This window comes from Enhydra lutris, unplaced genomic scaffold (assembly GCF_002288905.1).
Source record: "Enhydra lutris kenyoni isolate GAN:26980312 unplaced genomic scaffold, ASM228890v2 scaffoldscaffold10, whole genome shotgun sequence".
NCBI classification, from domain to species: Eukaryota; Metazoa; Chordata; class Mammalia; order Carnivora; family Mustelidae; genus Enhydra; species Enhydra lutris.
Genome location: NW_019154094.1, coordinates 17,883,146 through 17,906,242, shown reverse-complemented (window position 1 = coordinate 17,906,242; position 23,097 = coordinate 17,883,146). Strand labels below are relative to the sequence as shown.

General features: G+C 38.2%; 1 protein-coding gene across 3 annotated transcripts in view; it reads left to right on the top strand.

Annotated features, from left to right (window-relative positions):
- Positions 1–23,097, top strand: part of LOC111144098 (fragile histidine triad) — a 1,461,119-nt gene that overhangs the window by 363,891 nt on the left and 1,074,131 nt on the right. For 2 of the 3 annotated variants that reach the window (XM_022498224.1, XM_022498226.1), the window contains exon 2: positions 2,194–2,244. The exons of the other annotated variant lie outside the window; for it this stretch is intronic. The gene's annotated coding sequence lies outside the window, so the exon portion shown is untranslated. The remainder of the gene's footprint in view (positions 1–2,193; positions 2,245–23,097) is intronic. 3 annotated transcript variants of the gene reach the window in all.

Genomic DNA, 23,097 nt, shown 5'->3' with positions numbered 1-23,097 from the left:
AGATAAGTTTTATTTTTGAGCTCTTAACAACTGTGGAGGCAGGAATAAGAATGCTCTGCATTAATATGTGTAGGGTTTTTCCTGCTGCAGAGTCAATGATTTTGTGAAGTGTCTTAAAAAATCTATTCCCCAAGATTGCACAAAACACCTTCATTCCTCTTTGTGCATACATAAGATTTATTTCTTGTTTCTGGAACTTACTACTTAATGCTTCTGCTAAGTTCATGAATATTTTAAATCATTTACTTAATCAATAGAGAAATTTTTCTCCTATTATATTTGGCTAATTTAACATTTGACCAAATCAGAATGGTTGAATAAGAGTCTACCAAATGTTATATCTTTGTAGTCTTTTAAAAGATATTTGCTAGGATCCTTATATTCCTAAAGAGAGTTGAGTTTTTTTCAACAAAATCACCTAGATCACAATTGTTCTTGCCTTATTTTGAAATAAGCAGTACATCTTTTAAATGTATATACAAGTTTTATTTATTTTATTATTATCTCTCTCTCAATAACTAGAGAGGTATACATACATACTTGTGTTAACCCCAGTGTGTTCAGACTGATGTAGACTATAACTTAACCTTATGTCCTGAAACTATGCCATAGTGGTATACTCTAAACTAGAACCCTCATATTGTTACCTTCTTTGGGTGAGAAGAGAACGATGAATACTGTGTCCTTCTTTCTTGCTTATCATGGCATGGTTGTGTTTTTCTTTAACACAGAGGAAAGGAAATTCATCATTGGTTTCCCTTCATTTCATTTCAGATAAATGTAGGATTTTTACTAAGCTTACAAGAAATTGTATATAGACCATGTGGGGAAGTAGCCTGTGCTATCAATAGATAAGGTTTCTAGTTATCCTTATTTATCAATTTTCTAGGTATTACTATGTTGGCCTTTTGAATTTCAGCTTGGGGAGTAAATGCTCAAAAGTTTCAATATCCAACAGGACAAGAACTGGTAGACTAAAGGGACTTTCTTCTGGTTGCTTTAGAGGGCAAACTATTTCTCAGACTTGCAAAGCTATTTTGGTTAGGAACACAGAAATGATAATTTTGTCTCTCAGTGGCATTTATAAGGAACGATTTATAGTGGTAGAAGTCTCTCTTTGGATTATGTTTTTTTTTTTTTTTAAGATTATTTATTTATTTATTTTACAGAGATCACAAATAGGCAGAGAGGCAGGCAGAGAGAGAGAGAGGAGGAAGCAGGCTCCCTGCTGAGCAGAGACCCCCCCCCCCAACTCGGGGCTTGATCCCAGGACCTTGGGATCATGACCCGAGCCGAAGGCAGAGGCTTTAACCCCCTGAGCCACCCAGGTGCCCCTGGAATATGTTTTTATTAACCTTCTTCTATTGAATAGATTTGTACTTTGATGTTATTTTGACATAATAAGATGGTTTTTTCATTTTCCATCAATGAGGCAAAAGACCCACCTTATAAGCATTTCTACCCTGTGGCACCACCTGACTACCTCTGAGTCATGGCTTCAGTTCAGCCCCTGAGTCAGAGAGAATTCTCTCTGGAGTTTTCAGCTAGAGTTTTCCAATCTTAGCTTGCTATCTATCACATTGCCTGGAGAACTTTTTTTTTTTTTTTTTTTAATTTATTTGACAGAGAGAGATCACAAGTAGATGGAGAGGCAGGCAGAGAGAGAGAGAGAGTGAAGCAGGCTCCCTGCTGAGCAAAGAGCCCCATGCGGGACTCGATCCCAGGACCCCGAGATCATGACCTGAGCCGAAGGCAGCGGCTTAACCCACTGAGCCACCCAGGTGCCCCCTGGAGAACTTTTTTGACTCCATTCCTACTCATGTTTTAAACCATATTCCCTTCCTCCCTCACTTTCTGGGGACAAACTTGATGCAGCCTAGCTTTAGAATGCCTGACTACAGGGCACTCGAATGCAAATCTCTGGTGCTTCTAAGATAGTATTCTGCTCCATAGATCTTTTCTAGTCTGGAGGTCAAAGTAGTGGGGAACCTTAAGTTCTTAGTAGTCCCCTGACAATTTAAAGAGGTACATCAGTGGAGAAGCATATCTTCCCAGGGGACTGGATAGAGGGTTATAAGGATGCTCTTCAGCACTTAAATTACCAACCACCTGGAAAATCTTTCAGATGACTTAAGCTCATGCCTTCTCTTTTAGATATTGTGCCCATGTTAATTTGAGTTTTCATTCTTTCAGGTTGCGTGGACGCTCATTTTTCTTGAACGCCTGTCTCCTCTGCCTAGCAAGGTAAGAAAAAGATACATAAAAACTCATTTAATTTATCTAGATTCTTTAATAGGTTTAATCAACGTTCTCATTTGCCATTTGAATATGAAAGACTGAATATCAAAAATTTCATGTACCTTGAAAAGAAGCTTGTGGTGTCATTGGCTGCCTGGTTGATAAAATGACTTTGGTGAGGGAGAATGTTAGCAATGTATGAATGAAAGATCCTGATTTGGGTGTTATTTGGGCTAAGGTAGAAGAGAAGTCAAACTCTGAATTATTTTTTTCTCTGGTGGGAGATCAATACTGTCTAGACATGGTCTCATTATGACTTTGCATTGACTAAGGCAGACTCGGTCAACAGTGGGCCCACATTCCTGTAATCCAGGCTGCCGGTTGGATATTTGTGTTGCCTGTTACTACAGAGAACCTCTGGTTCACTGGTTTCCAATCTGTGTATCCCGGCATCATCCCTCTCGACTACAGGGTTAGCCTAGATGACAGCATATGCCAACTCCTGACCTTTTTTTTTTTTTTTTTTAAAGAATCTGAATCCTAAAAGTCCTGGGAGCTGCTCTCTAGGATTTCCTGGTATGCTTGGTAATAGTTGCATAGGGCATGAGAGGAACTTTGGAGCATTTGAATCCTCTGTGGTCTCTGAAACATAAAACCAGAGACAGTCATACAAGTCACATGTAGAGGCCTCGGGGCACATCTAAAAGCCCAGCTATATTCCCTGTCATACAGCTGCCTCCTCATTAATTTCTACAAATAATATCCTCATAGATGGAAATGTCACCAGTTTTATATTCAGATTAATTCTTATTTATAAGAAATTTTCATCTATTTGAGTATATTTTTAAATTGAGGAGGTTTATGATTCTTCACCTAGCATCAGAACTTAAAAATCTTGTCTTCTCCCTGTTAGATATTCAGACTTCTGGCTGTGCTGCTCTGCACAGAATCTTAAGTCCTTCATTTGTGGTTATTTGTTGGCATTTTGCAAGAGAGTGAAGCAATGTCTGAGCCACTAGAGGCCAGAGGTGGCCCAGCCTGACTGGGTTTCCAACAGTGAAATAAATGTGATTTGTCTAGCATCTTTACTTTTAAACTTTGGGAAAGATGACCGTAGACAGTGAGAAATAATGCTGATTATATAAAGGATTGCTCATGATAAAAGATCTCTTTCTGGAAATTTAAGTGTTCTGGTAGATTAACATTATTGATCATTCTCTTTCCACATAGTCTACAGATGATCTTAGAATCCTGAAACTATTATTCTTTCTTGTCTAGTGTTAATTACCAGAACAAGGAATAATCTAATGAAAAGACAACAAGAATGTGTTCTAATTGTTCTAATAAATTATGCTAATACTCAATGCATTTAGTTACTTTTCAACAGGAATTTATTTAATGGGTTGACAGCTTGTCCTTTATTGCCACAACCTTTAACTTTCATTTCTTCTAAACAAGACAACTTATAGTAGGATAGTTAACTGTCCAAAAATGTGTTGGGTCATTAAGAGAATCTAAGGTTCCATGTAGTACATATGGATGAAGAAGTGGGTCTGGGGTTTTCTAGATAAAAGAATGACCCAAGACAGAAGAAGGTAAAATAATGACCAGTAGAGTCTATAATAAAAATCAGTAACTGACTGTTGCACTGAGGACAATGGGCTTTTCATTTATTTTTTAATTATCAAGTGCAGTGTTGATAACATGATACTAACTCATGTAATTGTGTTTGCTTAGTTTTAGCGTTTTATAAAAATCTGTTAGACACCATATTTTTTATTACATATATGAGATGGTGTCTGCCATCTCATGATGCCTCATGATAATGTCATCATGAGGCAAAAATTCAGGAAATCATTTCTGATAGCCCTTATGTTTTCTATAGGAGACGCCAGTCTCCCTGCTGATTTGAACGTAATTCAGATATAGTTTGTTGTATAACTGTATGAGGGAAGTCTCAATGCAATGTGGAAAAAAGATGCCAAGAAGGACCCGAGGAGGAATAAAAATCTGTGTGAAGAATGGCGGAAAGCATACGGATCAGTTCTAAATAAATACAGCCACTCGACATATCTGAGAAAAGCAGATTCCCAGGTTGATTTCTGTTGTTCTCCCTTGACATAACAATATTTGAAATTTAAGTAACAAGCCTCCAGGTAGAAAGGGATTCAGTACTTTTCAAGACTAGGAAGTGTTTTTGGAAGGGACATTTTTCCACAAGATAGCAATTTTGTGGGAATAATTTTCCACTTTTGGAAAATTAATCCATTCAAATTGTCAAGTTCATCAAAGAGTATGGGGCTGGTAGGAGTACAGATTCTAGTTTATACTCATAAAGTTAACTTACTTAAGATCAGCAGCCATAGAAACAAAACAAAACAACATGCACACCATAAAAGAAATGAGAATTAAAAGAAAATTATGTTCAGTGGCAAAAGAATGCAAGCAAATTTCTTCCCATTCTGAAGTGCATCAGCTAAACATGTTTATGATTTTTTGGGCTGCTTGTCCCTGTCTTAATATTCTAGTTCATGTCTTCATTTTCAAGGGGAAACTTTCATATGTTCTTTTTCTGTTCTAAAAAGGTGACATTTCTTTCAAGTTCATCAGGCTTGAAGATTTCTTTCCTTTCAAGGAGGCTGAGTGCTATAGAGCTCCTAACCCAGCTGAAGACCCCTCAGCACCATGTCTAAATTAGATCAAGTACCCGGGTGGGTCTGACCTTCCTTGTTTCTAAGACATTGACAATGTCTGCCTTTGGGAAGCAGCATGGATAGGACACTCATTTCTTTTCTCTTCTTTTTTTTTTTAAGCTTTGACAATTTTTTTTTTTTACTGTGGAAAAATAAAAATAACATAAAGTTTTCCATTTTAAGCATTTTTAATATAGAATTCAATAGCATTAAATACAACTTTTTAAAATGATTTGGAATGAAAAGGAAATAAGCCTGTGCTCAAATAAGCACTTACATTGTGCAGAGAGATTTTTACATTTTTATTCTGCTTTTTATTTGTTTCCACCCATTCTGAAATTAATTTTTACCACAAGTGTGATACTAGTTCTAACCAATGATACCCGTCTATGTGAAGCTAGAACAGAATTCCATCTACATTCTAGAAAAGACTGTAGATGCTCCTAGTGGGTTGGGAAGGGTATGTGGCTAGGGATCCAGATAATCAATGGTCACTGGGGGGTAGAGGAACCATGTTTCTCTCTGAAGGTCCTATGGGCACTTCTGGAGCTCAGAGTGTAAATTTGACATGTTGTACATAAATCTGATCTTTTTTTCTCAACTTATGGCATTGGAAATTTTTGTTTAGTAAATAATGCAAAATGCCCGTTAATATTTTGACAAAAACTGACAAAATCTGGGGAATTCAAAGCTACAGGAAAGCTGAAACACGTCACATCACTTAAAGTGCTGCCATCCGGGCTTTGACTTGGGCCATGTTGATCACAGAGACCCTCATTGATCAAAGAGACCCTGAAACCATTCCACAGGCAGGATGGAGCGTGTTTAAAATGGAATGCCGGAGGCAGGGATGCAGCTGAGTCTTCTCCTTTTACTAGCCCTTAATACTACCGGTACATAAACTAAATTTTGATATCTACGAGAATAAAGATAGTGTTAACGATTCATGGAAAATCTACGTTTAAAAGTGTGTAATACTAGCAGTCATCGTTTTGAATATTATGTTCTCCAGTTTCATCTATTTGGCAGTTCCTTGTGGTACCCAGAATAAAACTGAAACTCCTTAGTAGAGGATGAGGGCCCCCTGGCACTCCCCCATTTACCTGTATTTCCCTCTTCATCTCCCCTTATTCCTATGAATGTTCTGTACTTCACTCTGGCATTACTTCATATCATTTCCCAAACATTGCAGGTTCACTTCTCTTAGGCTTTTGCACATGCTTCTCCCTCTGCTTGGAAACTCCTTGAACTACTGAACCTTCAGAATCCAGTTCACATATTGCCTCCAAGAAGCTTCTGCCAATTCTCCCCAACAGTGTAGCTCATTCTCTCTGTGTCAGCACTCTGACCATTACACACTTGCATTTTTGCTCTTAAAACACATAATTATTTTTACATGTCTCTTCCTCCTGCCAGAATCAGAGTTCCTTATAGCCGAATGACATTTCAACTCAAATAGGAACCAGTATATATATATATATATATATATATATATATATATATATATATATAATTTTTTTTAAATTTTTTTTAGCGCTCCCTACATCTCTTATTTTTGAGTTTCCACTAAGATTCAGGAACTTAAGGCTTTCAAGTACTGAATGAAAATGACAGTCAACTTGGAATTAACTCAAAATCCTATAGCCTGTGAAAACATTCTTCAGGAATGAAAGGAAGTCAAGATATTCACAGATTAAGGAAAAACCAAGAGAATTTGTGACTAGTAGAGCTACTCCAAAAGAATAGCTAACAGAAAGGAAATGATTAAAAACAAAAAGCAAACAAACAAGAGGAACCTGGAACAGAGGAAGGAAGAACACAGTAAGCAAAATACTGGTAAATACATTAGGCTTATTTTTTCCTCTTGAAATTTCTAAATTATATTTAAAGATTGAAGTAAAAATTATAGAACTTTCAATTTGGCTGCAAATGATTGCAATATTTAAAATAATTATAAATGGAGACAGTAAAGGGACATAAAAGGAGGTAAGCTTTCTATACTTTATTTAGACTGGTAAAATGACACCAGTTGTTTTGTGTTCACAAGTTATGAATATATAATACCTAGAGCAACCACTATAAAATTATACAAGGAGATGTACCCCAAAACACTTTAGATACATTAAAATAGAATTCCAAAAAATGTTCAGATAACCTATAAGAAGGCAGGAAAACAAAAACGGAAAAACACAAACCAGAGAGAACAAAGAACAAACAAAAATTAAATACTAGGCTAAGTCCTAAAATATCAACAATTACATTAAAGTTAAATGTCTAAATATACCACTTATAACAGAGATTGGCAGAGTTGTTTAAAAAACATGACCCAACTATATGCTGTCTATAAGAAACTCACTTCAAATATAACAAAAGAGGCAGATTAAAAAATAAAAGGAAGTAAGAAATATTATCATGCATGTATTAATTAAAAGAAAGCAGGAGTAGCTGGTTTTTCAAAGAAGTTAATAAAATTGACAAACATCTAGGAAGACTGGCAGAGACAAAAGGACGGAAGACACAAATTACCGATATCAGGAATGAAACAGGATATCACAATAGGCCCTGAAGATATCAAAAGGATAGTAAAGAAAAGAATGCTGTGAACAACTCTACACACATAAACTTGGCAACTTAGAAAAAATAGATTTCTTTCTCAAAAAACACCAACTTTTTTCCCCATGATTTACCCAGTATGAAATAGATAGTTTGAATAGTCCTATAACTATTAAGGAAACTGAATTCATTTTAAAACTCCCAAAAAAGAAATCTCAGGCCCAGATGATTTTGATGGAGAATTCTACCCAACATTTATGGAGGAATTAACATCAATTTTATAAAGACTCTTCTAGGAAATAGAGGAGATTACAATTAATTTTATGAAGCTGGTATTACATGGACACCAAAGCCAGGCAGAAACAATACAAAAAAGAAAACTATAGATTGATAACCCTCATGTATATAGACTCCAAAATCCTTAACAATATATTAGCAAGTATATATAATTCATTAAAAAAAAAAAAAATACACATGATAACCAAGAGACCATGGGCTCTATTCCAGAGATCCAGGGCTAGTTCAATATTAGAAAACCCACCAATGTAATGCACCATATTTACAGACAAAAGAGGAAAAACCTCACATGATTTTATCAATTGATGCAGAAAAAGCTTTTGACAAAATTGAATACTGATTTATGATCAAAACTCAGAAAAATAGGAATAGAGGGGAGCTTCCTCAACTTGATAAAGAACATCTTTTTAAATTACTCACAGTTAATATCATATTTAATGATGAAAGATGGAATGCTTTTCCCCAAGTCAGGAAGTAAGGCAAGGATGTCATTTTTGCCACTCCTGTTCAACACAGTGCAGGGATTTCTGTTGATGCAGTAAGGCAATAAAGAAATAAAAGGCATAAAGCTAGAAAAGAAGAAAGAAAACTGTCACTACTTCTGAAGACATGATTTTCTATTTGGAAAATCCTAAGTAATCTAAAAAAAAAAAAAAAAGCCTCTTAAAACTAATAAATGAGTTCAACAAGTTGCAGGGTATAAAGTAAATTTTAAATATAAGTTGTATTTCTGTATACTAGCAGTGAACAAGTAGACACTGTAACTAAGAATACAGTGTATTGGGGGCACCTGGATGGCTTAGAGGAGTGTTCGACTCTTGATCTCAGGGTCCTGATTTCAAGCCCCAAGTGAGGTACAGGGATTACTTAAATAAATAATTTTAAAAAGAATAAAATTTATAGTAACTCAAAAATATGAAATTCTTAAGTATAAATCTAATAAGACATTTACAGAAGTTGCATGCTGAAAAATGACATAATCTTGAAAAAGGAAATCAAAGAAAATTTAAATAAGTGGCAAAACATACAGTGTAATTTGGAAGACCCTGCCTAGTAAGGATACCAATTCTCCCCAAATTGATGTACAGGTTTAATGTAGTTGCTACCAAAACCATAGCATGATATATGTATTTTTTTTAGGTAGACAAGGTTGTCCTAAAATTTATATGAAAACAAAGGAACAATATTGGAAAAGAAGAATAAAGGGGAAGCAATAGCCTACCTAATTTCAAAGCTTATAGGATAGCTACTATGTGGCTGTTTTTGGAGTGCGAAACACATGCATCAATGGATCAGGATACGGAACCCAAAAAATAGATCTAAATGAATATGCCCAACTGACTTTGAACAAATGTGCAATTTCCCTCGATGGAGAAAAGAAAACCTTTTCAATAAATGGTCCTGGAATAGTTGGCAAAAAGTGAACCTAAAACTTAATCTCACGCCTTATTTAAAAATTAACTCAAAATGTATCATGGACTTAAATATTAAAAAATTCCATAAAACTATAATGCTTACAGCTGAAAACATAAGAGAAAATCATTGTGATCTAGGGCTAGGCAAAGAGTTCTTAGACTTGACACTAAAGAGGATGCATAAAAGGGAAAAAATGATATATTGGACTTCATCAGAATTAAGATTTTGCTCTGTTGAAGACACTGTTAAGAGGATGAAAAGACAAGCTTCAGACTGGGAGAAAATATTTACAAACCACATATCTGAGAAAGCACTAGTATCCAGAATACATAAAGATCTTTCAAACTCAACAGTAAAAAAAACAATCCAATTAAAAAATGAGCATAAGTCAGAGACATTTTGCTGAAGAGGTTACATAGATGGCAAATAAGCACATGAAAAGATGTTCAACATTATTAGCCATCAGGGAAGTGCACATTAGAACCACAACGATGTATCACTTTACACTTATCAAAATGGCTTAAAAAAAAATCCAGTAATAGCACCAAGTGCTGGTGAGGATGCAGAGAAATTGGATTACTCATATAGAGCTGGTGGGAATATAGGATGGAAAATGGTTTGGCAGTTTCTTACAAAATGAAACATGCGCTTACCATACTCTTGGGCATCTATCCCAAGGAAATGAACATTTATGTTCACACAAAAACCTGTACACAAATGTGCATGGAAGATTTATGTGTAATAGCCCAAAACTGGGAACAACCCAGGTATCCTTCACTGGGTAAATGGTTAAACAAACTGTGATACGCCCATACCATGGACTGGTACCCAGCAATGAACCTTTGATACATAGAGACTACGTGACTGAATCTTCAGGGCTTTTGGTTGAGAAAAAAACAAAGCCAATCCCCAAAGATGACATTCTGTATGATTGCATTTATAGAACATTCTCGAAATGACATAATTATATAAATGGAGACTAGATTGTGGTTGTCAAGTGTTAGGGAAGTGTATGGTAGGAGGGAGATGGGTGTGGCTGTACAAGGGGCCGTAAGAGGATTCTTGTGGTGATGGAAATATTCTGTATCTTGACTGTATCAATGTCAGTATCCTGGTTGTATTATTGGGCTGTAGATTTGCAAGGTACTACCACTGGGAGAAATTGGGTAAAGGATACATGGAATCACTTGTGTTTTCTTCTAACTTGCATGTGAATCTCCAGTTATCTCAAAATAAGATGTTTAATTTTAAAAAGGGGAGGGAGTATGGACAAAAAGAATAGGGGAAAATATAGCAGAATGTAATTGTAGACGCTGCCTTAAAAGGCCGGAGACTTAAAGGTTTAGAAGGTTCTTCTAAAGGTTTAAGAAGGTAGGAGTAGAGAAGTGAAATCTAAACAAGTCCATAAAGGGTCAGGAAGTAGTGGAATTATAAATCAAGGAAAATTGAGAGTAATGAATATGAAAAGAATGTTGAAATATAATACATAGCTAATAGATCCCCCAAAGCCTCCTCTTTCCTGACTGGGGAGAAGACAGAGGGGGTGAATTATAGGGTCTGTGACTGGGGTTACCAGGCGGAGCTGAGGACGAAAAGAGGGCGTATTGAGTTAAAGTCTCCATAATGAGGCTCTCACACTTTCCTACTTAGATCCCAGAATCTGTTAATTAACGATAGCCAGGTTTATAAACCTGAGGCAGGAAATTGGCAGACACTGTTTTGGAAAACTTGACCAGCCCAAGAACACAGACCTGGAAATATCAACCACCAGGACTTCCTTCAAGCCACTCACGCTAGGCCTGCATTGTTCTGTATGGTAGCCATTAGCGATGTGGGGCTACTGGGCCTTGAAATGTGGTTAGTCTGATTTGAGATGGGCTATAAACGTAAATCACACTGAGAATTTTGAATATGTCGTGTTAAAAAAAAAAAGGAAAATATCTTATTAATTTGTATTAAAAGTTGAAATAGTATTTTTACATATTGGGTTAAATAAAATATTAAAGTAATTTAAAAATGAGGAGCCTGGGTGGCTCAGTCGGTTGAATGTCAACCTTCGGCTCAGGTTGTCATCCCGGGATCCTGGAATGGAGCCCTGTGTTGGGCTCCCTGCTCAGCCGGGAGTCTGCTCCTCCCCCACTTGTGCTCTCTCTCTCTTTCTCTCACTCTCTATCTCAAATAAATAAATGAAAGTTTGAAAATGAAAAAGGGACTGCATTTCTGCCAGATGGAAAGCAAGAAAGACAACTTTTATAGAGCCTCAGTGTTTTTATTAGTAAACTTAAAGCAACATGGTATTAACACAAAGGGAGCAATCAGCTAGGAAACTGAAAAGAAGAAAGTCCTAGTCACATGTATATGATTTATGTGATGCGTTTTTCTCTAGCTATTTTGGTTGCTGAACCCAGAAGTAGGCAGGCCTCCTGGATACACATATGGATTGTTTCATCCTCCTGAGTTCATCTTAAAGACTGGATGAGACTTACACACACTTTAGAAAATAACCAAGGTCCTTCATGTATCAGTAGGAGGGTGTCCAACCTGTGTGGTTTGTTGAGTGAGTTAGTCTGTTTGGATTGGAATCCTAGTTGTGCAATTTAGTGATTGATTCAAGCTGAGTGACTTTCTTTGCCTATGTGTCCTCACCTGTGGAATGGGACTAAAAGTAACAGTATTCCTTTTTTAAAGAAAGACCTATTTATTTGAGAGAGAGAGAGAGAGAGAGCGAGAACACAAGAGCAAGTAGGGGGAGGGGAAGAGGGAGAGAGAGAATCCTGAAGCAGACTCCCCACTGAGGGCAAAGCCCAATGTGGGGCTCGATTCCAGGACCCTGAGATCATGACCCTACGCAAAACCATGAGTTGGCCACCCAACTGACTGAGCCACCAAGGCACCCCCAAAATAATACTATTCTTAAGGTTATTGTGAAAATGGCATGATTTAATGTGTGAAAAGTGCTTAGTGCCCAACACATAGTAAGCACTGTGTAAATGTTATCTTTATTGTCCCTGTGGGCTAGTGGCTCTAATATCATCTCTAATCCCTAGGACGTCCTGTAATGAAGCAGTGTTATCTGAGAATTGGAGGTTTAGAGAAAAAGATTTTATTGGTCTATTTGAGAGAGAGAGAGAGAGAGGTATCAAGAGAGAGCACAAGTGGAGAGGAAAGGGAGAAGCAGACTCCCCACTGAGTAGGGAGCCCAACGTGGGGCTTGATCCTAGAACCCCAGGATCATGACCTGAGCTGAAGGCAGACACTTAACCAACTGAACCACCGAGGCGCCCCCAAAGAAGTCTTTTTTAAATCATCCTAAGAGGATAGTGAACCTCTCTGCGCGGTGGATGGTTAAGAGCTGGGCTCTGGGATTGGGGATTCTTGTGTTCAAATCCCGACTCCACCACTTAGCATAGTCAGGTGGTGCTGGATGGGCTAGTCAACTCCCTTTTCCAACCTGGCATCATGAGAATTTCTCCCTCATAGATCGTTATAGGGATTGCATTAGATAATGCATGGAAAGCCCTTGGCATACTAAGTGCTGTGTAATTGTTAATTTTTTATGATGTGATTTTTATTACAAATACGATCTAAGTCTCAAGAGCTAGTTAAGTGGTAGAGCTACAACTGAAACTCCGGCAGGCCTTTTTATTCAGTGCTCTCTCTTCTCTACTTTGCTACCTAATTGGTTGGTTTTCATTCATCCTATTAGAGTCTACATTTATAAAGTCAGAGTTGTTAGTGAAGATTTCATAAGAACACTTTCCCAGATTTTTTTTTTTTTTTTTGAACTACCAAGTCCAGAGACTTAGGATGTAGCTTGGTGCTGAAGTAATTGGCTCTCTTAGTCTTGCATTCTAAGAAGTTCTCCTAGGATAAGGTTAAGAACTGTGAGAGGAACTCTCACGTTTGGGTAATTGCCTTCAGGAATATGTTTCCTTGTGAAAACACACGTGATTCGACGGCATCTCCTTCCTTCCCTCACCATGCCGTTTTGAAAATCTCATGATATATCTTCACACTCTTATTCTCTGTTTCCCCTTTTAACTATTGCCTCAAGTACCAACGCTTAATATTGTTTTCTTTTCAGTTTATCAACTAGTTGGGGAAGTGATGTACTTGGTAGCACTGAAGTGTTTCTTCAGAATACAGAAATGATTTAATCTTAGGAGGATGCAGAAATGATTTAATTTTCTACCTGTCCAAGGACTGAAGCATCCTGAAACTGGTTTTTGCCAGGTACTTGAAGCAAAGGCTACGTGATTTACTGACACTACGTCACGTCAACAGCCAGTTCGTGTTAGAGATTAATTCAGAAAGCTTCATTAATATGTTGAGCTAATGACAAGGATGACATGTTCTAATACCTCCTTCAGTGTAATGTTTGTTGTGCGTGTGTGTGTGTGTGTGTGTGTGTGTGTGAGAGAGAGAGAGAGAGAGAGAGAGAGAGAGAGAATTGAATTGATTTGGCCATGAACAAGACAGAAACGTACAGCACTCTAATATCTAATAGGTGTCTTCTAAATTTCTTTTAACATTTGCACCCTTCTTCCTGGTAGTTAACCACATAGATTATTACTGTAGTTTCATTTCCCCACTGTGGAGTTTTGGTATAAAAGGACTAACTGTTCTTTTCCAAAATAACTGAGAAAACATCAGGAAATAGAATGGCAAAAGTATTTCAATTTCGTCATGAAGAAGCTTACCATCCCCCCCCCCCCGCCGTGATATAGACATCAATTAAAACCATGACATTTTTCTTGTTTTGACTAGCATGGGAGTAAGAGAAATGTTCTGTTATAAGGACCTCGTTCCCTTCAAAAAATCTTGAAGGATACCTTAAAGTTCTCTTACCACTTTCTTCTAGTGGTTTCCACGGTGGTTCTGTTTGGTTAATGAGCTGCTTCACGGTGGTAAACATGATATATTTTTCTTTTTTGAGCTCTCACTCTCAGACTAGAGATTAGAGAGAAGTAAGCAAGTTTCATAGTCCCCTGCCCCCTGAAACTGAATCCAAGTTGAGCTGGGTAAGGTTTGTGGTCTTCATTTATGCATTCACCAATCAGAAGTTACTAAATGCATTTCATTGAGGATCTATGTTAGGGACCATGAAAACTTCAAAAGGTGCTTTGGACAGTTCCCCAGACCTCAAGAAACTTGTCCTTCTGTTCCTCTTTTACTTTTCTTTCCTTTCCCCTTTCTACCAAGTCCCCAAAGAATTTGAAGCTGTCTACCAAATTAAAGGTAGTCGGCCAGCAATAGAACAATTGACCATAAAACAGAAATGTGACCATCTTTACTGCCGTAAATTGGTAGGTCCTTGGAATGAACCAAATTTGATTGTAAGGCTCCTGACCCCTAAGGCAGAAAGGGAATTATTTGGCTTATGTAGCATTCCTTGTCTGACCAGAGAAAGCTTACAGTTTTTCCATGCATGTGGAATCTCTTGGAAACAAAACTAAAGGCAGAATTCTTGGTTGTAAATACTGACTCTAGTGCATTTTTTATTATTTTTTAAATTTTATTATTTTATTTATTTATCTTTAAAGATTTTATTTATTTATTTGACAGATCACAAGTAGGCGGAGAGGCAGGCAGAGAGAAAGAGAGGAGGAAGCAGGCCCCCCGCTGAGCAGAGAGCCCGATGCTAGGCTCGATCCCAGGACCCTGGGATCATGACCTGAGCCGAAGGCAGAGGCTTCAACCCACTGAGCCACCCAGGCACCCCACTAGTGCATTTTTTAAACAAAGGAATAAGTACTGGAACGTAAGGCTGAGGGCATGCATCACATCTGCTTTGCTTACTGTTACGTCTTGGGGCTCAGCAAGTGACTCTTGGGGGTTATTTGATACATGGTTGTTCGTTTAATTAAATTGAACTATTCAATGTAGAATTTTGCACCAACTTTTAATGACAATGAAGACACACTATATACTCTGTGTCTTTGAATGTTAAGTTCTCTCTCCCTAGAATGCCAGCCTTCTACCCCTTGTTTAGTTCCTTCTCATCCTGCAAGTCTCACATTTATTTTTATTTTTTACTTTTTAAAAGATGTTATTTATTTATTTATTTTTTTACAGAGAGAGACTTAGTGAGAGAGGTAACACAAGCAGGGGAAGAGAGAGAGAGAGAACAGGCTTTCCATGGAGCAGGGAGCCCTATGTGGGGCTTGATCTCAGGACCCTGGGAACATGACCTGAGCTGAAGGCAGACACCCCAAGTCTCATGTTTAATTCAACTTCCTTTGTTTTAGTATCTCTTAGAATGATCTCCTCCTTTCCTTTAGTTCTCTTGGCTCAGCTGGAAAAGACACACTCCCTGGGGGAGTCTTTGACTTGTGGGCAGGTCCCCTAACAGCCTCTACGAGTCACAGATAATGTTTGATCTTGATCACCTAAAGAGCCCAGTCCCTAGCATAGTGCTTATAGTCACTTATTAGATACTCAGGAAATACTTTAAGTGACTGTAAGTAATTAATTACTAAACAAGGCAGTGATTTGTGCTTCTAATGAACTTTGAAAATGATAATGGATGAACATGTGGATAGAATCAAGCGTAAGAATAGTGATGACAGCGACGGCAATGATTTTTTAAAAAGTAATGGTAACTTCTCTGCTGCATTCTAACCGTGTTCTGGGTCCTTTGCATAAGTTGCTTCCCTCATAACTCGGTGAGGAAGGCAAAGTTACTGTCCCCATTTTTACCATCGAGGAGAATGAGCATAAAGATTGACAGCCTGGATAGAGTCCTGTATTTATTTGATTGGTAAAGCCCAGGATTCTAATGTTCTTTTTTTTAATTATTTTTTAAAATATTTTTTATAAACATATAATGTATTTTTATCCCTAGGGGTACAGGTCTGTGAATCGCCAGGTTGATTCTAATGTTCTTCACCACGATGTGAAATTGTCTCCCTACACTACTTTGCTAAAGCCTCCTGAGGTTTATGATCTGGAGGCATGAAGTGACAGTGTCCTCATGTGTCCTGAAGAGTGTGGGAAGTTACCTTGTGACAGCGCAACCTATCAGCTATTCGTGAGGCTTCAGCTGTGTTTCTAGCTGGGAAGAGAGCCCGTAGAACCAAAGGCCATACGATTCTTTCTTTTGTTCTCAGAGGATGGGCGTAGGATGGGTGTTTCACCCATCCCCTGTGCTGTGCAGCCCCCTTGCAGAATGCCTTCGCTGTGGCTCCGTTCACAAGGAATTATCATGTACTTCATTTGTTCATTTGAAAATCCCATGTTTATTGCAGTGCAGAGTAGCCACATTATTGTAAGTAGTTGGACAAATTAAATGATGCGGTGTACTAGCTCTCTGAAAAGTCTAACCTCCATGTGCAGAATCATGGGTATCATCACCACGTCAAAGGCACAAAAATAGCACATTTACGGGGCGCCTGGGTGGCTCAGTGGTTAAAGCCTCTGCCTTCGGCTCAGGTCATGATCTCAGGGTCCTGGGATCGAGTCCCACATCGGGCTCTCTGCTCAGCAGGGAGCCTGCCTCCTCCTCTTCTCTCTCTCTGCCTACTTGTGATTTGTCTGTCAAATAAAAAAAAAAAAAATAGCACATTTACGTTGGTAACTTACTCCTAGCATTCCCTTCCTACCTTGTTTCTGTTGCTGTTGTGGTTGTTGTTGTTGTTTAGATGGTTAGAAACCAACTGAAACCTCGCCTGTAGGATGACATACACGAGGTTAATGTTTAAATATTAGGGTCTGGATGGAACGAAGCCATGAAGGTAAAGCCAGCCCCGCACTGGTGCCTTCTGCCTCCTCAGTGCTTTATGTGCAGAAGTGAGGATTGCCAGATTTTTCATTAAGGGTTTGGCTAACTGCTTCTTCAAGGCCTTAAGGTCTTTCAAATAAGTGTACATATAAGGCATTTTTAAGTATACAATATTGACCCAGGAGGAAGCATTGGTTCTTTTGGGGATTTCATGATTACTGTACCTTCCTGCAAGCTTTTTTTTCCTCCACCGATTCTCCCTCTAGGAAGAGAAGGAACATTCTGACTTCTTTAAAGAATGACTTCCTTGCTTTAAGGAGAATCCTTTGATTATTAGCAGCAAAAATCTTAAAGCTAACTCTAACTCTTTTTCTTAAATCCCAAATTCCATTTCGGAAGGGGAAAAAAAAAAAATCTAATCTCAAGCCCTAGAACATAGAAGGTTAATGGTGGACTTGCTTCAAGGAGAGAAATATGAAAAGCAAAATTGCTAAGTCTGCGGAGAACTAATCAAGTATATTGTTCCCTTGATTCTGGAAAATTACAACGAGGCTTTTAGAAAGGTTGAAAAGATGTCCATGGCCTGCTCTCAGTTTACTTTGTCTGTAAATGCATGTTTCCCTCTTCCCTGTGGTTCCAGAGGAGCTGGTAAGTGCTGACGGTAATGGCTGCTGGTGGCCGGCTGCCTTTCCCCTGGCAGAGCTCTGTGTCTTTCCACACGACAGATGGTTCCCTCTGCTGGCTGAACTTAAAGTCAGCCCTCCAAGCCGAGCCAACCCGGGACGAATCACCATCAGTCTCACTGATTTCCTATAACATGGTTTTGATATTTATCCTCAAAAAAAAAAAAAAAACACCAAAAAAACCCCACAAAAAAACAAGCATCTGTGACCAGTTTAACTGCACTTTAGAACTGGTGATGACTTCCTGCCTCCTTTGCTTTCTCTGTCCTCCCCTCCCCCCACCTCTTTCCTTGTGTCTCCTTGCCTCTCTCCCTCTCTCCCTCTTCTCCTTCCTTCATTTCGAGAAAATGTTAAAAATATTGATGACCATGCAAAGGAATACAATAAACATCTGTATTCCCATTACCAAAAAAATGAGCATCTGTCTCTGCTTACTTATAGTTGCTTACAGTTTGTTTGTTTAAGGAAATTATTGATGAAATCAAATTCCCTTTTTACTACCCCATTCTGTCTTTCCTTCCACTTTCTCTGGTGCCTGAACCTCCTGCTCAAAATTCCCCACCACGGGTTTGGGATGTATTTGACCAGTTTGTTGTTTATTTTTATACACACGTATCTAGGTATCCACAACTAATACATACTATTGTGTTTGCATGTTTAAAATTTTCCTTCTTGTTGTTTTTTTTTCATATATTATTTGCAAAACTTGTTTGTATTGATACCTATAAAACCAACTGAATTCTTTTAACAGTTGCCTAATATTCCATCGAATAAATATAGCACATTTTATTTACCTATTCCCTTCTTAGGGCACCTTTTAGGTCATTTCCACATTTTGCTATGCTTAAAAAAAAGTAAAACCACTGCAGTGATCTTTCTAGTATATACACAAGGAGTTGTGCATATGTTTCTTGAGCCCAGACAATACTTACTGTATTAATTTTCTGGGGTTGCCATAATAAAGTACCACACACTGAGTGACTGAAGACCATAGGAGTGTATTGGCTCACCATTCTGGAGGCTGCAAGTCTGAAATAGAAGTGTGACCAGGGCCTTTCTTCCTCTGAAACCTGCAGGGGAATCCTTTCTTGCTTCTTCTTGGCTTCTGATAGGTCCCGAGCATTGCTTGGCTTGGAGCTGCCTCTCTGCAGCCTCTGCCTTTGTCATCACATGGTGTTCTCCCTGGGTGGGCTTTGTATTCTCGTGGTCATCTTCTTCTAGGGACACTGGTCATACCGGAGGAGGGGTCCTCTCCCCTCCAGTATGACCTCAACTTAATCAATTATATCTACCATGACCCTATCTCCAAATACGATCACGTTCTTAAGTCCTAGGGGGTTAGGACTTCAACGTACCTCTTTTGGGGGGGATAAAGCCATAATTTAACCATAAGACACATCCTGACCACGCATCTCCTTTCCATTCTGTGTTTCTCCGGAGCACATAGCACTGTTTAATCAACCATATAGTTTACATTTTTGTTATATTTATGGTCTGTCTCCCCCACCAGAATGTAGGCATCCTGAAGGCAGGATTTGGGGCCATCACATTCACTGCTATAGAGAACTGTACCTGACATCTTAGCAGGAACTCAATAAATATTTATCAAATGACTGAGTATCTGTGTTTAATGACTACATTGAGCAGATCATGTAGCATGATATGGCCCAAAGCCATTAGATAAAGAAAGGAAATAATTACCTTTAAACAAAATCTGAGGAAATGAATAGGAGTTTATAGTTGGGATACTTTTATTTCTAAGAAAGTCCTGTGAAGGAATATTGGAGATAGAGGTCAGAGCAGAGAGGAGCCAACCTGCTAGTACATTGTCACTGAGTGATTTATTGGCAGTGAGGTCCCTATGGCCTCCTGGTGACTTCTCTGTTTCAGAATTATCCCTGCAAGTAAGGTGGGGCACAGGGCTCTCACTTGGCCTGAATAACCAACTTGTGCCAGAAACTATGCTTTAAACTCATTAAAAAAAAAATTATCCTCCTGATAACTATAGTCCTCAGATATTATTATGCCCATTTGATAGAGGTGGCAAGTGAGGCTCAATAAAGTTGAGCAGCTGTAGTAGAGACAGAGACAGTAAATGCCTTATCAGGATTCAAACTCAGGACCAACAACACACATTCCTTCCATTATAAGTTTCCCTTGGAGTCTTGTGGACACCACAGTCTCAAGGAAAGAGAGTAAACTGACTCACTCTTTTGACAGATGATTTGTCAGAGAGCCCCATAAAACCAGAGACATACTCTTCCTACCAGACTTGTGGGTCAGCCTCATCTTTTTTGCATTATGAAACTCCAGTGCCAGGACTGGCCAGCTCTTGGGGAGGTTCAAAAGCATGCAGCTGGAACAGTCCAAGACCAGAAATGAGAAGATGGAGTGTCAAGGCACCGTCCTGCCCCTTCCTTTATGTGATCCTCTATGAGTCACTTAAGCCACTCTTCAGCCACGATCTCTCTTGTGCAGAGCAATGAAACACCTACAGAAGTCACGTAGGGGCCTTTATTCTGCCCTTTTAACAATACCAATGCCATTGTGCTAGCTGGTATTCATGATGACTGTCCCCAGTGTAGTTGCCTAGAGACCATCCAGGTCACTGCTGAAAAGATCATTTGAATTTCCTATTCCTGACGAAGATATCCCAGGACCCCTGCCTGCCTAGATCCCTTATAAAAGCTCCATGCATCCTGCCACTGAGCATTCTGAAGAGATAGCAGTAGTTGGAGAGGTGGTATTTACTTAATTTTAAATGTTTTCATGGAGTTTGATCCAGTCCAGCTGCTATGGGTACAAACTCATAATCATGGTAACATTCTTATGTACCTATAAAATAGAACTTTTAAAATGGTAACTTCTCTGGGTTCATTTCCCTTGGAGAATTTATCCTCTCTCGACTTCTATTTGTAGCTGCCATTAAGAATTGGGGTATAAATATTATGTCAGTTAAATAAAGGAGTGATGACTTCACTTCTAGAAGAAAGCACTACCTTTCCTTTCCATGAAATGCAGCTTAACTGTTACCTGATTGACATGCCATTATATGATTCTCCCCCCACCAGACAGTCACACACATTTTAATAATTTTTTTTTAATGTATGAAAAGTAAGGTTAAACAGCTACAAAATCCAGTTGTTATGTTTTGCGTAGCTTTGAGAGTGATCCTGGAATCGAAAGGAAAATTCATGCAGCAGAAGGAGGCTTCTGATGTGAAACATGTCTCCTAAAATGGCAGGGAATCGTTCTTGGTCAGTGTAGGATAAATCTTAGAAAGAGACTAGACGATGGGGTAAAATAATCACATGTCTTTGAATGGTCTCATTGGAAAGGTAAGTATGCATTTTAAAAAGTGGCAATAAAAGAAGAGAAATTTGTTCGTGCAGTAAAATTTCCCCAGCATGTTGTCAGTGGACTGTGTTCATTTAACCCCTCGCAAGAACTCATGAGCCTACTCTTCTCCTTTTCTACCGCCGCTTCTTGTTTTTATTCCCTTAATTACTCCCATTCTGAGGTCTCAGCAAACAATTGAGCATGTATAATAAATATAATAGTGAATAGCCCCCATGTTCCAGAACACAAAGATACTATACTCCTTTTCTTGCTTCCAGCCAAGACCCAGTCTCCTGTTTTCACTTTATACTATCTGCTTACTTACCTTTGGCCCTGCCTTTCTTTCCTTTCATTCCACAATCACTTTAAACTCATAGGTTTATGCAATTTTTGCAATTAAGGGATTGCCCCTCAAATTTGTAGGATCCTCTTTGCTTAGAAAGACTTCTTTTTCCTCTCCTAATACTAAGAGGCATATGTTTCAGGACTCCAAATACCCATTCTTTGCTTTTTCTCTTCTTTAAGAGGACTCAGATTTCTGCTATTTACTGTGGGATCTCAGTTAACTCACTTAACCTCTCTAGTTTCTTCTCCCATAAAATGAGGCCAGTTGTAGGAACTACCTCATAGAATGGTTTTGAAGGATGAGATGGCCACTTATGTAAAATGATTAGCAAGGTACCACACATACAGAGGCTCTCAAGAAATGATAAGGATTGTTATTAGAAGGAAGTGTGTACTTACCAACTCTGTTGGTATTTAAGGATAATATTTTCAATATTCTATTTCTCTTAGGGTGTTACCTATTACAGTTTTCAATGAAGAATGTAGGAGTAACTGAGACCAAAAAATAAGGTAAAATAAATAATGTGGCAATGTACCATGCAGATAATCTTTGGTAGTCATGAGCCTGGACGAGCCTCATTACTTTGAGATTAAATACTCCCACTGTAAGAGCCAGCAGATCTGACTGATGTTTTATCATTTTATCATTTAACTTTATGCTGTGCTTTTATTCCAAATCTTCTTATGTACTTTGGAAGATGATCAAGGAAGCTCTGAGTCTGACTTACGTTTCTCCTTAAAACCAAAACCAAACATTGCTAGATGAGATAATGAGTGGAGGTTAAGTGTTTTGAGGAGAGAATTTAAGAAATGCAAAGTAATATCTTCTAATTGTTTTTACTTCTTTCCACTTCTAGTATGGCTCAGTAAGGTTTATTGAATCTGACACTCTCACAGATAGCAACTATAAAATATGAGACAAAAAAATTACCTGAGGCCCTAGAGAGTGAAAATAAACAGGTATATTCTAGAGGGGAATTGAGATTCAAAACTTGGAAGCATGGACAAGTGTAGAGTATGTTCCTCATTTTACAACTTTTAGACTGAGGGTATGGTGAAATGAATGTCATTTAGGGTGGCTAACTTCAGTAGAAAAACCACACTCTTTTTGGTTTGAAGCCCCAGCAAACAGAGTTCAGGGCAACCACAGTCATTGGAAAATGAATTTAGAATTCCGGAAAGGAGAGAGGCAGACAGGAGGAAACTCCCAATTCTGTGTGTAAATCTTTGACTGGTCCCAAAGCCATGCTTGCGTGGAATAGACACAGCTAACATCAAAGAACTGAACTGAGATTTAAGTTGCTGCCCAGGAGATAGTTTTCAATTTGAGCATAACCAAATGAATTACCTGCTGTAACAAATAATTCAAGGCTCTTCAAAGAACTGTAATAGATTTCAGAGTCTTCACGCTATCATATTCGCATTCATACATTCACGTGCTACAACCCCAAATTATATAACATATGAAGAACCAAGAAAACATGACCCCCTTCTGAAGAGAAATGGCAATTACCTGAGATAACTCCAAGATGACCCAGATGGGGGAATTAGCAAAGATATTAAAGCAGCCATTACAACTATACTCAATGAAGGACAGAAAAATATACTCACAATGAATAAAAGCATAGTAAATAGAACCTACAAAAAAGAATCAAATAGAAATTCTAAATTTGAAAAATACAATATTGGAAACAAAATTTCACTGGTGAGCATATATTTGTTAGAAGTAACAGAGGAAGATGTCACTGAACCTGAAGATAAAATTAATAGAAGTTTTCTTTCTGAAGAACAGGAAGAAAAAAGATTTAAAGAA